Raw genomic sequence first — 17710 nt, forward strand, 5'->3', positions numbered from 1 at the left:
TTTTAAATGGACCTATGTTGGAAGAATTTAATCATGTGGCAACTATTCTCATATGTCCTGTGAATACAAGGAATGTTTATACTCTTTGATGTTTAGGAAAAGACTGGATGCTGTAAATTGAAGACACTTGATCTTATAAATAAGCTTAGGAAAGCTGAACTTACTTGAAGATGAAACAGCTGTTTGGCTATATAGGATAATTTCAAATCTTTCACTTTATACTAAGAGAAAAATATAGAATGAAAGGTTAGAAATCCAAAGCTGTATTTTATTTAGTTAAAACATTTTACAGGCCAGATAATTTTAAGCTAAAAAGTTGGATCACATTGTGCTCAGGAGCTTTCCCTACCATGCTTCAGGAGTTTTTATAAGATATCTAGTAGATTTAATGACAGGCTTCCCTTGCAGCTCAGATAGTAAAGAATCTGCCTGTAATGCAGGAGAACTGAGTTCAATCTCTGGGTCAGGAAGATCGCCTGGAGAAGGGAATGGCAATGTACACTCCAGGATTCTTGCCTAGAGAATTCCATGGACAGACAAGCCTGACAGGCTACAGTCCACAGGGTCCCAAAGAATCAGACATGACTGACTATTACTTACACATATGTTTATCCTTAAAATGTGGAAACTGTCAGATTTCATTTTCTTGGGCTGCAAAATCAATGTGGATGGTGACTGTAGCCACAAAATTAAATGATGCTAGCTCCTTGGAAGAATAGCTATGACAAACCTAGACAGTGTATTAAAAAGCAGAGACATCACTTTGCCAACAAAGTTCCATACAGTCAAAGCTACAGTTTTTCCAATAGCTGTGTATGGATGTGAGAGTTAGACCATAAAGAAGGCTGAGCACCAAAGAACTGATCCTTTTGAACTGTGGTGTTGGAGAAGACTCTTGAGAGTCCCTTGGACTGCAAGATCAAACCAGTCAATCCTAAAGGAAATCAACCCTGAATATTCATTGGAAGGACTGATGTTGAAGCTGAAGCTCCAATACTGTGGCCACCTGATATGAAGAGCCGACTCACTGGAAAAGATCCTAATGCTAGGAAAGATTGAGTACAAGAGAAGGGGATGGCAGAGGATGAGATGGTTGGATTCCATCACTTACTCAATGGAAATGAGTTTGAGCAAACTGCGGGAGATGGTGAAGGACAGGGATGCTGCAGTTCATGGAGTCACAGTCAGACATGACTTAACAACTGAACAACAACCAGTTATCCTCTGGTTATAGTCTTCTTTTATTTTTTTTTAATCCTGTCTTCTCATTCATGTACAAATGTTGATAAGATTGGTGAGGTTATCATTTATGTTGCATACTAAAGTTTCTATTAACATACTTTTTAAAGCAAAAAATAACAGTCAAATATCAGTTTTAGGATCTCAGATGTTTCTCAAAGGGAAAGAATTGTATTAAATCTTAAGACAGTTTTTAAAAAGTACTAACTAAAATGGTATGAATATTAGCTTGATTTTTATACCACTTATGACCTGTAAAAGATTTGATTAACCTGCCTTTTTTAACGTGAATCAGAAAAGCAGAGAACATAAACTGTAAATATGTTTGTGTTTACAGAGAACATAATCATGTAAACATGATTTACAGTGTTGTGTTAGTTTCAGGTGTATAGAAAAGTGATTCAGTTTTCATATTATTTTCCCTTATTGTTTATTTCAGAATATTGAGTATGGTTCCCTATGCTATGTAGTAGGTCCTTGTTTGTTATCTATTTTATATATAGTAATATGTATATATTAATCCCAAACTCCTAATGTATTCATCCCCTCTTCTCTCTTTCGTAACTATAAGTTTGTTTTCTCTATCTATGGGTCTATTTCTGTTTTGTATATAAGTTCGTTTTTATGTTTTTTAATATTCCACATGGAAAAGGTATCATGGTATTTGTCCTTGGCTTACTTTACTTAATATGATCGTCTCTAGGTTCATCCATGCTGCAAATGGCAGTATTTCGTTTAGTTTAATGGCTGAGTAATATTCCATTGTGTAAATACACCACATCGCCTTTATTCACCCCTTGAGGGTCATTTAGGTTGTTTCCACATCTTGGCTATTGTAAATAGTGCTGCAGTGAACACTGAGGTGCATGTATCTTTTCAAATTACAGTTTTATCCAGATTCATGCTTGAAGGATCACAGGGTAACTCTAATTTTAGTTTTTAAGGAAGCTCCATACTATTTTCCATAGTGGCTATAGCAATTTATATTCCCATGAACAGCATGAGGAGTTTTCTCTGATACATGTTATGAGATCCTGGTTAAGGACCTGTAAAACTTGCAAAAATGTGGACCCCCCCAACCCCCCAATACTGAGTCCTCCTGGACTTCTAAACTATAAAACTTGTCCACTCTGAGCCTCTCGCAATTTGTCGGCTACAGTTATTTTCCTATCAGAAACTGGTTCCCAGAGAGGTTTCAGCTCATGAGTTCTACTCATGTGAGTTGTGATTCTCTGTATGTTCTTGTTAGTCTCTCCAGTTTTGAGAGCAGCAGTTTGCCTGGTGACCTCACTTCTCTTATGGCTCTAAGAATAAGTTTTGAATTTTCAGTGTTCATCTTTTTACTTCTTATAATGGAGTGGCAAGTTCTAAACTCACTACATGAGAAATCAGAGCCTGTATCATATTTGAAATCCTCAGATTTGGGATCTTTTTGTGAAGATTTGATTGATAGAGTGAGCTCCTGATAAGGTAGTTTTGTTAACCGTAGCCTAAGTTTCCAGGGGAAAAAAAAAGGAAAAAAGAAGCCAAGAAGCAGTGAACAATTATGTCAAGCAGGAAAGGCGTTGCTAGTTTTCAGAATGGCAGAAGGAGTGTGAAGTTTGGGGTTCTCTGAGTAATCCGCATACACCTGCATGTCTCCATTTTAATACCAAGGATGCCACTCTTCCAACCATCGTTCTGATTCTCCCATAAGATCCCAGGTGATATTTCAAATTAAGTTGATATAATTTAGCAGTTTACAAAAAAATATGATTTTTTTGTTTTTGTTTTTATTTACTTAAGCACTGTGAAAGAAAGAAATTCGGAGGTTTGTTTCTTATCGCTCTATTTGTCAGTGTGTTTCTGTACTCTCTCCAGTATAGAGAGGAAGAGCCTTGTTCCTTTTTTACTGTTCATAGGTAGCAATTACAAGGTCTAAAAGTCTTATTACGGGTTGCCAGAGTTGCATGACCAAGTGTTAATTCTCATTTCCTTCAAGTTCTGCTTTCTTCTGAAACTCTTGGTACCAATTACTACATAAGTGAATTTTCTTAATTTCAAATGGCACAACCTGTTATAGGTAGTTCAAATGGAAAATAATGTCATTTTCAGATCAGGCTATATGTCAGGACTGAACAGTTAGATTTGGAGGCATTGTAAGGAGCAGCATGGACAAATTATTTCATGGAGGAAATCCTGCTATCCCATTGAACACAATGTGATATCAGTTGGAGCCTTCCTGCTATCACATAAGAATACAGTCACCAGAGTGTGTCTTTGTATTCTCAGCTCTTGATGTTTAAACTTCTGCTTTTTCTCTCACTGAAGACTGGTGAAGACTGGTCTTCTCTGCCAGCCTATTAGAAGGTTTTGACTGCTTCTGCACATTGTCTATTTCCAGGTCTTATAAGGCTGTATCTGTATGGCAGAGCCTGCATCACATACATGGCTGAAAGGGAGTGAGTTGGGGATTTCTGCTTTGGGGATACAGATTCAGAGACAAAAAACTCTCCAAGCATAAAAGGGATGTACAAAAGGTTTAAAGCAGTTGAAAAGCATAATATTTGTCTCCTGTGTGTACCATTTTCTAACATAAAATTAACTACTCAGGATATTATTCTTCATCATGACTTTCTTGTACAGCTCTCCCCATTCTGCACCCCTGTAGTTTGTAGATGGTGAGAAGAGGAAGATAAGAGTTATCCTCCTTTTTTTCTTGATGAGAAGAGGATAAGAATTTATCTCTAAGACTGTTCACCATATACATCTAATTATTTGTTGCAGTAACTCTACTTTCTTTTTAAAGTATTCTTAAAATTTAAGACTTCCCTCATCGATTTTGGACCAATTATTTTTCAGGCTTATTGCCCAGCTGTCTTTCCTCACATTTCTTCCATTTGCTCTTGTGGTCCTGTGTCTGTCATGTTCCTTTCTGTCCTATCCTGTATCTGTCCTGTTTCTTGGATTTTGTATACCTTCTATCTTGGATATCTGCTTTTATAGAATGTACTCAATAAGTTTCCTCAAAGAGTACTTGGGAGGGAAACTTTCTGAATTCTTAATATGTCTTGAAATAATTTCATTTTTCCCTTTAACTTGATTAAAAATTTGTCTTTTTATAAAATTCTAGATACAAAATTCTTTTCCCTCAGAGCTGCTAGAGAAGAGAGACAACATAAATTATATACATTTATATACACATACATACCTATATATACATATACATATTTATCACAGGTAATTGGCTTACATAATCAGACTGGTTAAATAGTCTTTTTAAAATGGTATCTGTCTTCACATCTATTACTGGAGCTTGAAGTTCATAGTCAGGCAGTTAGGAAGGGAAAATCACAAGTGTGAGGTGGAACCCGGTGAAAAAGTGCTGAAACCCCTGGAAGATGGACTGAAACTCATGTCCATTCTTGTTGTCTCTGATGTTAGTGAAAATTGTATCCTGCAGAAGGGATTATAGAGCTAAATACACACCTGGCCAAAACCCAGAAAAAAACTGAAGATGAATCCAGAAAAAGTAGAGAATTGGAGGTTAAATTCCTGCCTTGTACCTTTGAGATGAACCAGCCAATCAGCTATATGAGTAAGTTACAAAATAGCTGCCTGTGTTCCTAGTTCTTTCCAGTCTTGAAAGAGTCTTCTTCTGGTTTGCCCTAATAGGAAACTTACAAAAAGGAGAATTCTGGGTAATACAGTTTTCATCTTAGCCAAGTGACCCATTACATAGCCATCACAGTTTCCCCCAAAAGATAAATAATTTATCCTGAACTTTTATCCACCACAGGTAGAAAAAAGAACTTAGCAAAAGGCCATTAATATGATTTCTCCACATGTCTAGCTGAATAGTTAATGCCAAAGTTTTCTGTATGGATTTGTTTAATTCTGGCTTTTAAAATATTCATCAATGGAAATCTTTTTTGTTGAATCCTTTTTTGTATCAGTAACTTTTGAATTATACAGCTTCCATTGGTTCAAAACCTTGAGCAAAACCAGGTTGTTAGCATACAAAATTTTTCTGCTTTTTATTTGCTGTGGTAGAAGAGCCATCTTTTGATCTATCTAAAAGTGTCATCACATTATTATCAGATAATTTAAAATCACATTAAATTACAATCTCTTTAGTTAAGATACTAGTCCTGATTTTTCCTGCTCTGATGGTGTCATAAGCACCAAGACTTTGTAGAAGTATTGATAATTAGACTCACAGCTGGGTCTTGTCAACACAATCAAAGACTAATAAAAGTGAATTAAAGCCGAAAGCAATGGTTGGAATGGTTCTGGAATCATTCTGCTACTGCTCATATAGCCAAAACCATTACGTGGTGCTCCAAATGTGTAGTCCAAAATGGAAGGGAAATGAGACTCAGCTGGTTTTCAAGACACACGGGGGGCTTGGTGAAAGCATTGTAAACGAACCAGTGGACTAGTGGAGTCTATCACAAAATGTAAGACATTTTTTACTAAAACAAAGGACCTGGCAGAGGAAGTGCCAAAATTGCTGTTCTTTAATAATGAGATGGAGCTGATAGTTTGTTCAATTTACACATCAATTTGTTCAAAAGCATTTTCTGAAAGGCAAGAATGTTTGAATACTAATCACTACTATTTGGAAGGTGCCTAAATCTTCAGTCAGAGTGTACTGTGAGGAGATTAAAATGTTCTTAATTTGGTAAAGGCTGAATTTACATTAGTGGATTTGGAAAATAAAATGTATTCTCCTATGGATAAGGCTGTCATTGAAATATCAACATGATTATTTTAAGGCCTTGACTTGTCACCTCTTGTGTTGGTTTTGATGCCAAAAAAAATTTAAAAAAAAACAAATTTGAGTTACCCCTTGCCCTGTAGGTTCTAGATAAATTTAATTGTACAAAAAATAACTTGTATGCTTTTACAAAAGTGATTTTATGGCTCATTCTCTCAAGAGAACTATTTTAGTTGGTATTATGAAGCTAAATTTCTTGGAAAGTCTCTGACTATGCTAACATAGTAACTAATACATTTGTTTAGGGGGAAATAGAGCAAACCAGGTGTTAAGCTACATTCAAAATAGCTAGTGGAGAATGGGAACTTTAGTATATTTACCCTCACCAGACTAATTAGAAACTATATTTTATTTATTTCAGTATTTTTATGGGTAACTCTTTTCTTATAAATTTATGATTCAGATGGATGGAGTGTCTCTAGAGGGGGTTCAGGATGTCACCAAATCAATTTGAATTTTATAAATACATTTATACTATTAAAGGTATAATTTAAAACATAAATGTGCTATGTAGCATGGTTTAGCATATTAAAGATGATCAGTATGCTAATTTTATGATAGATTTATTCATATTTATGCAGTTTTCAAGGACAAAAATCTTTTCTTGCCAATTCTTCTTAACTGAAGAATATCCTAAGATTTCAAGATAGATGATTGAAAACATTGTACCATAACCATCCATTTGCCCATGTGAGTAAGTCCAAATTTTAAATGCCTGTGTTCATCAAAAACTCACCTTGTCATTTCATTTACTTTCTGAATAAGTAAGTAGTATCGATATATCCTACATTGTTAAATAATATTAATAAAATTTTGCTTTTTTCTCTTGATTTTTGGGATCCCACTCAACATTTTTTCTAAAATAGGATTTATGCTGGTGGGGACTGAAAATTTATATTTCAAACTCTGTTAATGTTGAGTAAGTCACTTATTCCTTTTTGCGCTCTGGACAAGAAAAAGCCTCTCTTCCTGATTCCTTATGCCTTCATGGCACTGGTTATACCCTCCATAATAAACTATAGCCCTTTACATCCTTTATAGCTATACAGTAGTAGGCCAGCTAACCAGGGCTAGCAAATCAGTTTTGAATAACTGAGAGTGTTAGTGAAGAGGGGAGGCCATATTAACCTGAGAGCTCTTTTGCGTAGGCATAGGCATCCATCCAGTGCCCACAGAAAAGTCAGGAGACTGGAAATTGCCCTCTCTACCATGCAGGTATGCAAATGATTATCAGTTGCCACTTGAGTCACACAAAATATCAACTGCTTTTCTAAATACTACTTTCACATAAATGAAACCATAAGGGCCTTGAGAGAGGATTTCCTCATACCTTTCCAACCCCAGGACCTAGATGAAAAAATACTGCTTCCACGGAACGGCAGATCAGAAGACTTCTGGTTGAGGGAGAAGGAGGAAAATCACTTGGTTTCAGGCTCTGCCATAAACAAAAAAGAAATCTGTTCAATTAGAGCAGGAAATCTTGTGTCCAAAACCCAGCACAAATACAAGAGCTCAGTTCAGTTCAGTTCAGTTCAGTCACTCAGTCGTGTCCGACTCTTTGCGACCCCATGAATCGCAGCATGCCAGGCCTCCCTGTCCATCACCAACTCCCGGAGTTCACTCAGACTCATATCCATCAAGTGAGTAATGCCATCCAGCCATCCCATCCTCTGTCATCTCCTTCTCCTCCTGCCCCCAATCCCTCGCAGCATCAGAGTTTTTTTCCAGTGAGTCAACTCTTCGCATGAGGTGGCCAAAGTACTGGAGTTTCAGCTTTAGCATCATTCCTTCCAAAGAAATCCCAGGGCTGACCTTCAGAATGAACTGGATGGATCTCCTTGCAGTCCAAGGGACTCTCAAGAGTCTTCTCCAACACCACAGTTCAAAAGCATCAATTCTTTGGTGCTCAGCTTTCTTCACAGTCCAACTCTCACATCCATACAAGACCAATGGAAAAACCATAGCCTTGACTAGACGGACCTTTGTTGGCAAAGTAATGTCTCTGCTTTTGAATATGCTGTCTAGGTTGGTCATAACTTTCCTTCCAAGGAGTAAGCATCTTTTAATTTCATGGCTGCAGTCACCATCTGCAGTGATTTTGGAGCCCCCAAAAATAAAGTCTGACACTGTTTCCACTGTTTCCCCATCTATTTGCCATGAAGTGATGGGACCAGATGCCATGATCTTAGTTTTCTGAATGTTGAGCTTTAAGCCAACTTTTTCACTCTCCTCTTTCACTTTCATCAAGAGGCTTTTTAGTTCCTCTTCACTTTCTGCCATAAGGGTGGTGTCATCTGCATATCTGAGGTGATTGATATTTCTCCCGGCAATCTTGATTCCAGCTTGTGCTTCTTCCAGCCCAGCATTTCTCATGATGTACTCTGCATAGAAGTTAAGTAAGCAGGGTGACAATATATAGCATTGACATACTCCTCTTCTATTTGGAACCAGTCTGTTGTTCCATATCTAGTTCTAACTGTTGCTTCCTGACCTGCATATAGGTTTCTCAAGAGGCAGGTCAGGTGGTCTGTTATTCCCATCTCTTTCAGAATTTTCCACAGTTTATTGTGATCCACACAGTCAAAGGCTTTGGCATAGTCAATAAAGCAGAAATAGATGTTTTTTCTGGAACTCTCTTGCTTTTTCCATGATCCAGCGGATGTTGGCAATTTGATCTCTGGTTCCTCTGCCTTTTCTAAAACCAGGTTGAACATCTGGAAGTTCACGGTTCACGTATTGCTGAAGACTGGCTTAGAGAATTTTGAGCATTATGTTACTTGTAGTTTTAGCATTCTTTGGCATTGCCTTTCTTTGGGATTAGAATGAAAACTGACCTTTTCCAGTCCTGTGGCCACTGCTAGTTTTTCCAAATTTGCTGGCATATTGAGTGCAGGACTTTCACAGCATCATCTTTCAGGATTTGAAATAGCTCAACTGGAATTATATCACCTCCACTAGCTTTGTTAGTAGTGATGCTTCCTAAGGCCCACTTGACTTCACATTCCAGGATGTCTGGCTCTAGGTGAGTGATCACACCATTGTGATTATCTGGGTCATGAAGATCTTTTTGTACAGTTCTTCTGTGTATTCTTGCCACCTCTTCTTAATATCTTCTGCTTCTGTTAGATCCATACCATTTCTGTCCTTTATTGTGCCCATCTTTGCATGAAATGTTCCCTTGGTATCTCTAATTTTCTTGAAAATATCTCTAGTATTTCCCTCTATTGTTTCCCTCTATTTCTTTGCATTGATTGCTGAGGAAGGCTTTCTTATCTCTCCTTGCTATTCTTTGGAATTCTGCATTCAGATGGGTATATCTTTCCTTTTCTCCTTTGCTTTTCGCTTCCCTTCTTTTCACAGCTATTTGTAAGGCCTCCTCAGACATCCATTTTGCCTTTTTGCATTTCTTTTTCTTGGGGATGTTCTTGATTCCTGTCTCCTGTATAATGCCACGAACCTCCATCCATAGTTCATCAGGCACTCTATCATATCTAGTCCCTTAAATCTAGTTCTCCCTTCCACTGTATAATCATAAGGGATTTGATTTAGGTCATACCTGAATGGTCTAGTCGTTTTCTCCATTTTCTTCAATTTCAGTCTGAATTTGGCAATAAGGAGTTCATGATCTGAGCCATAGTCAGCTCCTGGTCTTGTTTTTGCTGACTGTATAGAGCTTCTCCATTTTTGGCTGCAAAGAATATAATCAATCTGATTTCGGTGTTGACCATCTGGTGATGTCCATGTGTAGAGTCTTCTCTTGTGTTGTTGGAAGGGAGTGTTTTCTATGACCAGTGTATCCTCTTGGCAGAACTCTATATAGAACTGTTGAAACACAGGCCTTAATGACTCATTAAAGCAGATGGGTTTAATTGACATTTACAGAGCATTCCATCCAAAAGCAGCAGAATACAATATTCTTTTCAAGTGCACGTGAAACATTCTCTAGGATAGATCACATGCTGAGCCATAAAGCAAGCTTAGGTAAATTTAAGAAAACTGAAATCACATCAAGTATCTTTACTGACCACAGTGCTATGAGATCAGAAATTACAACTGTACTTTAAAAACAAAAAACAGAAACACATGGAGGCTAAACAGTATGCTACTAAAACAACAAATAGATCACTGAAGAAATCAAAAAATAACCTAGAGACAAATGAAAATGGAAACATAATGATCCAAAATCTGTGGGATGCAGCAAAAGCAGTGCTAAGAAGGGAGTTTATAGCAATATGATCTTAGGAAATAAGAAAAAATTCCAAATAAAAAACTAACCTTATACCTAAAGCAACTAGAGAAAGACGACCAAACAAAACACACAGTTTACAGAAGGAAAGAAATCATAAAGATCAGAGCAAGGAAAAATAAATGAAATAAGAGACAAAACAGTAGAAAAAGATCAATGAAACTAAAAGGTAGTTCATTGAAAAGATAGACAAAACAGATAAAACTTTAGCAGGTTCATCAAGAAAGCACTAGGGAAGATAAAATCAAGGTAAATATAAAAGACATTTTTCTTCTCATTACTGTGAAAGGTAATTAACAATTTAAAAGTTTAAAAAGAACAATGTATGTGAGGGCTATGTAATGACAGTGAATGGGTATTTTGTTTAGTAGCAAGATTATTAATATGTTAGCTGGTTGCTCCACCTCATGTAATTGCCCCAGATTTCAAATCCTCAGTGAGCCTTTGAATAGTTAAAATTTTATTGGATTTTAGTTGATTTTCAATGTTGCATTACCTTCAGGTATACAGCAAGTGGGTCAGTTACACATATACTTATATCCACTTTTTGATTCTGTTCGCATATAACTCATTACAGACTATCAGGTACAGTTTCCTGTGCTCTATCAGTTCTTATCAGGTAACCTGTTTTATATATAGTAGTGGGTAGGTTTATCAACCAATCTTTATTTGTCATATGAATAATTACAGCCTTAACTACTCTTTGTAGCACTTCTTCCCCTAAAAATTTTGTTATTAAGATATCTTCAATATAGTGTGTTGAATTGTTTTGGATAATTATCAATTGCAAATTGTTGCCTACTTGATTATGATAGCATACTGATAAAGTCAAATAACCCTGTGGCAAAACATACATGTATATTGAACACCATTTAATAAAAATCCATATTGTGTTTGGAGGGACTCTGAGATAGAAATGGAAAAAAAAAGATAATTGTCAAACCTGCTTAGTATATCTACCAACTTGCCCTGTTGTGCTTCTTTTGTAGTCTTTATTATGTGACTACAACTGAATTAACAGGAACCACTGTGATTCATCCCTGTAGTCTACCTCCTGTCTCCAGAAGGTGCCTTGAGTTCCGACAATACAGGACTGTTAGAGAGTTTTTGGAATCAGTATTCTACTTCCAGGCATTTTCCCAGTTAGGGCAGTTATCTGTTCTCATCTGAAAATCCATATTTCGTACACAAGGAACTTGGAATAAAGTCATTAGCATGTTTCTAAGGAGATCAAGTGCCCCTTCTCCATTTGCTACTGTGGAGTAATGCACATATCTCTGCTTTATCCTTGCTTCCTTCCTCCATGTCTCCCCTCTTTACCCCTTCTTCACCTTAATCTTTCCTTTTCTCTCTCTACTCTCTCTCGTTTGCTCTTTCCTCTCTGTGTCTCATCATTCTAGTACAGTGGGTAAACTTTGAGATACCAGTCTGAAGATCCCTGGCAGACACAGGGAAATCTCACCAGTTCCCCCCCACCCCGCCCCGCCCCATATCCAGCTGTTGTACATGCATGAAGCTATGGCTTTGTCCTTCATTCTCTCCTTTTCATCTGTAACTAGAAGGATGAAACCAAATGATGTATTTTTCATATAACAAGGGTACAAATGTTTTTTTTTTTTTTTCCTTTTTCTTTCTCTTTGCCAAACACTAACACCTTTCCTACATGCTAGTGTAATTTTCTTTGGCAAGTTTAAGCTCTGGTTTGCACTTAGCTGCACACTTTCAGATGTATTTTTGTCACGGAAGTGTGGTTTCGCTTTAGAGAGACCATCCATCCTAGTGATCAGGAGCTGAGGCCGGGACCCCGTTTTTCTATTCCAGCTCTTTCTGGAGCATTTTCAGCAGTTTTATTCCTCACTTATTATTTGTCTGCATTCTGCCAAGAGTTTTAGAAACTATTGTCAAAAATTTATTTAACTCCCAGGACACCATAGAACATAGTCTGTGTTGTGATGTCCATTTTGTACTTGGATGAGTTAAGTAAGTTGCTGAAGATCACACAGTCAATAGAAGATTTTAGGGGAAATGGCATTTTTGTCCCCGAAAATCCATTTACCTCTCTCTAGTAATCGAATTTAACTTTCAGATCATGTAATTTTTAAGCTCTGTAAGCCTGTCATCTTCATGGCTGGATTTTACTCTTGGGAGAATATGGAGCTTTAACCATTTTCCAGCAAATAAACAAAATCATAGTGGGAAAGAGAGAGAAACATGCCAAATGGTGAAGAAAATTCAGTCTTGTTAACCCTATTTGATCCCTGAATTCAGCTGACCCTAACTCCCTCCGGGACTTGTTTTTAGCTTTTTGAATATAACTGACAAATGAAAATTGTTTATATTTAACATGTGTAAACATGTTTTGATACACATATCTATCATCTCACATAGGTACCTTTTTTGTTGTTTTTGAGCATTAAAATGTCTTAGGAAATTTCAAGTATATAATACAGTACAGTTAACTATGGTCACCATGCTGTACATTAGATCTCCTAAATTTATTCATTTTGCAGCCAAAACTGTGAAAATATGGTAAATATGCAATGGAATATTATTCAACTTAAAAAAAGAAGGAAATCCTACCATTTGTAAGAATATGGGTGAACCTGAAGGACATTATGCCTAGTAAGATAAGACTGAGGAAGACAAATACCGTATGACTTCATTTATATGTAGAATCTTAAAAAAAAAAAAAAAGCCAGAAAGAAAAACACCAATACAGTATACTAATGCATATATATGGAATTTAGAAAGATAGTAATGACAACCCTGTATGTGAGACAGCAAAAGAGACACAGATGTATAGAACAGTCTTTTGGACTCTGTGGGAGAGGGCGAGGGTGGGATGATTTGGGAGAATGGCATTGAAACATGTATAATACCATATAAGAAATGAATCGCCAGTCCAGGTTCAATGCAGGATAGAAGTTGCTTGGGGCTGGTGCACTGGTATGACCCAGAGGGATGGTACAGGGAGGGAGGTGGGAGGGGGGTTCAGGCTGGGGAGCACGTGTACACCCGTGGCGAATTCATGTTGATGTATGGCAAAACCAATACAATATTGTAAAGTAATTAACTTCCAATTAAATAAATTTAATTTAAAAAATCAAATTCATAGAAGCAGAAAGTAGAACATGCATGCCAGGGCCTAGGGGAGGGGGTGAGGGGTGGAATAAATGTTGACCAAAGGGAATAAAGTTTCAGCTATGCTAAATTTTTAAAAATTATTTGCGCAAAGAGATTTTTTTTTTTAATTATTTATTTTATTTTTATTTATTTTTTTTTGAGTTTATTTATTTATTTTTTTTTTTAAATTTCAGGTATACACGTGCTCCCCATCCTGAACCCTCCTCCCTCCCCCCTCCCCATACCATCCCCCTGGGCCGTCCCAGCACACCAGCCCCAAGCATCCAGCATCGTGCACTGAACCTGGACTGGCATCTCGTTTCATACATGACATTTCACATGTTTCAATGCCATTCTCCCAAATCTTCCCACCCTCTCCCTCTCCCACAGAGTCCATAAGACTGTTCTATACATCAGTGTCTCTTTTGCTGTCTCGTATACAGGGTTATCGTTACCATCTTTCTAAATTCCATATATATGCGTTAGTATACTATATTTATGTTTTTCCTTCTGGCTTACTTCACTCTGTATAATAGGCTCCAGTTTCATCCACCTCATTAGAACTGATTCAAATGTATTCTTTTTAATGGCTGAGTAATACTCCATTGTGTATATGTACCATGGCTTTCTTATCCATTCATCTGCTGATGGACATCTAGGTTGCTTCCATGTCCTGGCTATTATAAACAGTGCTGCGATGAACATTGGGGTACACGTGTCTCTTTCCCTTCTGGTTTCCTCAGTGTGTATGCCCAGCAGTGGGATTGCTGGACCATAAGGCAGTTCTATTTCCAGTTTTTTAAGGAATCTCCACACTGTTCTCCATAGTGGCTGTACTAGTTTGCATTCCCACCAACAGTGTAAGAGGGTTCCCTTTTCTCCACACCCTCTCCAGCATTTATTATTTGTAGACTTTTGGATCGCAGCCATTCTGACTGGTGTGAAATGGTACCTCATAGTGGTTTTGATTTGCATTTCTCTGATAATGAGTGATGTTGAGCATCTTTTCATGTGTTTGTTAGCCATCTGTATGTCTTCTTTGGAGAAATGTCTATTTAGATCTTTGGTCCATTTTTTGATTGGGTCATTTATTTTTCTGGAGTTGAGCTGTAGGAGTTGCTTGTATATTTTTGAGATTAGTTGTTTGTCAGTTGCTTCATTTGCTATTATTTTCTCCCATTCTGAAGGCTGTCTTTTCACCTTGCTAATAGTTTCCTTTGATGTGCAGAAGCTTTTAAGTTTAATTACGTCCCATTTGTTTATTTTTGCTTTTATTTCCAATATTCTGGGAGGTGGGTCATAGAAGATCCTGCTGTGATGTATGTCAGAGAGTGTTTTGCCTATGTTCTCCTCTAGGAGTTTTATAGTTTCTGGTCTTACGTTGAGATCTTTAATCCATTTTGAGTTTATTTTTGTATATGGTGTTAGAAAGTGTTCTAGTTTCATTCTTTTACAAGTGGTTGACCAGATTTCCCAGCACCACTTGTTAAAGAGATTGTCTTTAATCCACTGTACATTCTTGCCTCCTTTGTCAAAGATAAGGTGTCCATATGTGCGTGGATTTATCTCTGGGCTTTCTATTTTGTTCCATTGATCTATATTTCTGTCTTTGTGCCAGTACCATACTGTCTTGATAACTGTGGCTTTGTAGTAGAGCCTGAAGTCAGGTAGGTTGATTCCTCCAGTTCCATTTTTCTTTCTCAAGATCGCTTTGGCTATTCGAGGTTTTTTGTATTTCCATACAAATTGTGAAATTATTTGTTCTAGCTCTGTGAAGAATACTGTTGGTAGCTTGATAGGGATTGCATTGAATCTATAAATTGCTTTGGGTAGTATACTCATTTTCACTATATTGATTCTTCCAATCCATGAACATGGTATATTTCTCCATCTATTAGTGTCCTCTTTGATTTCTTTCACCAGTGTTTTATAGTTTTCTATATATAGGTCTTTAGTTTCTTTAGGTAGATATATTCCTAAGTATTTTATTCTTTTCATTGCAATGGTGAATGGAATTGTTTCCTTAATTTCTCTTTCTGTTTTCTCATTATTAGTGTATAGGAATGCAAGGGATTTCTGTGTGTTGATTTTATATCCTGCAACTTTACTATAATCATTGATTAGTTCTAGTAATTTTCTGGTGGAATCTTTAGGGTTTTCTATGTAGAGGATCATGTCATCTGCAAATAGTGAGAGTTTTACTTCTTCTTTTCCAATTTGGATTCCTTTTATTTCTTTTTCTGCTCTGATTGCTGTAGCCAAAACTTCCAAAACTATGTTGAATAGTAATGGTGAAAGTGGGCACCCTTGTCTTGTTCCTGACTTTAGAGGGAATGCTTTCAATTTTTCACCATTGAGGATAATGTTTGCTGTGGGTTTGTCATATATAGCTTTTATTATGTTGAGGTATGTTCCTTCTATTCCTGCTTTCTGGAGAGTTTTTATCATAAACGCATGTTGAATTTTGTCAAAGGCTTTCTCTGCATCTATTGAGATAATCATATGGTTTTTGTTTTTCAATTTGTTAATGTGGTGTATTACATTGATTGATTTGCGGATATTGAAGAATCCTTGCATCCCTGGGATAAAGCCCACTTGGTCATGGTGTATGATCTTTTTAATGTGTTGCTGGATTCTGATTGCTAGAATTTTGTTTAGGATTTTTGCATCTATGTTCATCAGTGATATTGGCCTGTAGTTTTCTTTTTTTGTGGCATCTTTGTCAGGTTTTGGTATTAGGGTGATGGTGGCCTCATAGAATGAGTTTGGAAGTTTACCTTCCTCTGCAATTTTCTGGAAGAGTTTGAGCAGGATAGGTGTTAGCTCTTCTCTAAATTTTTGGTAGAATTCAGCTGTGAAGCCGTCTGGACCTGGGCTTTTGTTTGCTGGAAGATTTTGATTACAGTTTCAATTTCCGTGCTTGTGATGGGTCTGTTAAGGTTTTCTATTTCTTCCTGGTCGAGTTTTGGAAAGTTGTACTTTTCTAAGAATTTGTCCATTTCTTCCTCGTTGTCCATTTTATTGGCATATAATTGTTGATAATAGTCTCTTATGATCCTTTGTATTTCTATGTTGTCTGTTGTGATCTCTCCACTGTCATTTCTAATTTTATTGATTTGATTTTTCTCTCTTTGTTTCTTGATGAGTCTGGCTAATGGTTTGTCAATTTTATTTATCCTTTCAAAGAACCAGCTTTTGGCTTTGTTGATTTTTGCTATGGTCTCTTTTGTTTCTTTTGCATTTATTTCTGCTCTAATTTTTAAGATTTCTTTCCTTCTACTAACCCTGGGGTTCTTCATTTCTTCCTTTTCTAGTTGCTTTAGGTGTAGAGTTAGGTTATTTATTTGACTTTTTTCTTGTTTCTTGAGGTGTGCCTGTATTGCTATGAACTTTCCCCTTAGGACTGCTTTTACTGTGTCCCACAGGTTTTGGGTTGTTGTGTTTTCATTTTCATTCGTTTCTATGCAAATTTTGATTTCTTTTTTGATTTCTTCTGTGATTTGTTGGTTATTCAGCAGCGTGTTGTTCAGCCTCCATATGTTGGCATTTTTAATAGTTTTTCTCCTGTAATTGAGATCTAATCTTACTGCATTGTGGTCAGAAAAGATGCTTGGAATGATTTCTATTTTTTTGAATTTACCAAGGCTAGCTTTATGGCCCAGGATGTGATCTATCCTGGAGAAGGTTCCATGTGCGCTTGAGAAAAAGGTGAAATTCATTGTTTTGGGATGAAATGTCCTATAGATATCAATTAGGTCTAACTGGTCTATTGTATCGTTTAAAGTTTGTGTTTCCTTGTTAATTTTCTGTTTAGTTGATCTATCCATAGGTGTGAGTGGGGTATTAAAGTCTCCCACTATTATTGTGTTATTGTTAATTTCTCCTTTCATACTTGTTAGCATTTGTCTTACATACTGTGGTGCTCCCGTGTTGGGTGCATATATATTTATAATTGTTATATCTTCTTCTTGGATTGATCCTTTGATCATTATGTAGTGACCTTCTTTGTCTCTTTTCACAGCCTTTGTTTTAAAGTCTATTTTATCTGATATGAGTATTGCTACTCCTGCTTTCTTTTGGTCCCTATTTGCATGGAAAATCTTTTTCCAGCCCTTCACTTTCAGTCTGTATGTGTCCCCTGTTTTGAGGTGGGTCTCCTGTAGACAACATATGTAGGGGTCTTGTTTTTGTATCCATTCAGCCAGTCTTTGTCTTTTGGTTGGGGCATTCAACCCATTTACGTTTAAGGTAATTACTGATAAGTGTGATCCCATTGCCATTTACTTTATTGTTTGGGGTTCGAATTTATACACCATTTTTGTGTTTCCTGTCTAGAGAATATC

The 17710-nt window shown here is 36.8% G+C and overlaps 1 pseudogene; it reads right to left on the reverse strand.

Annotated features, from left to right (window-relative positions):
* The window catches only part of LOC113896330, a 188659-nt pseudogene that overhangs the window by 22032 nt on the left and 148917 nt on the right, over positions 1–17710 (reverse strand).

This window comes from Bos indicus x Bos taurus, chromosome 7, assembly GCF_003369695.1.
Source record: "Bos indicus x Bos taurus breed Angus x Brahman F1 hybrid chromosome 7, Bos_hybrid_MaternalHap_v2.0, whole genome shotgun sequence".
Taxonomy (NCBI): Eukaryota; Metazoa; Chordata; class Mammalia; order Artiodactyla; family Bovidae; genus Bos; species Bos indicus x Bos taurus.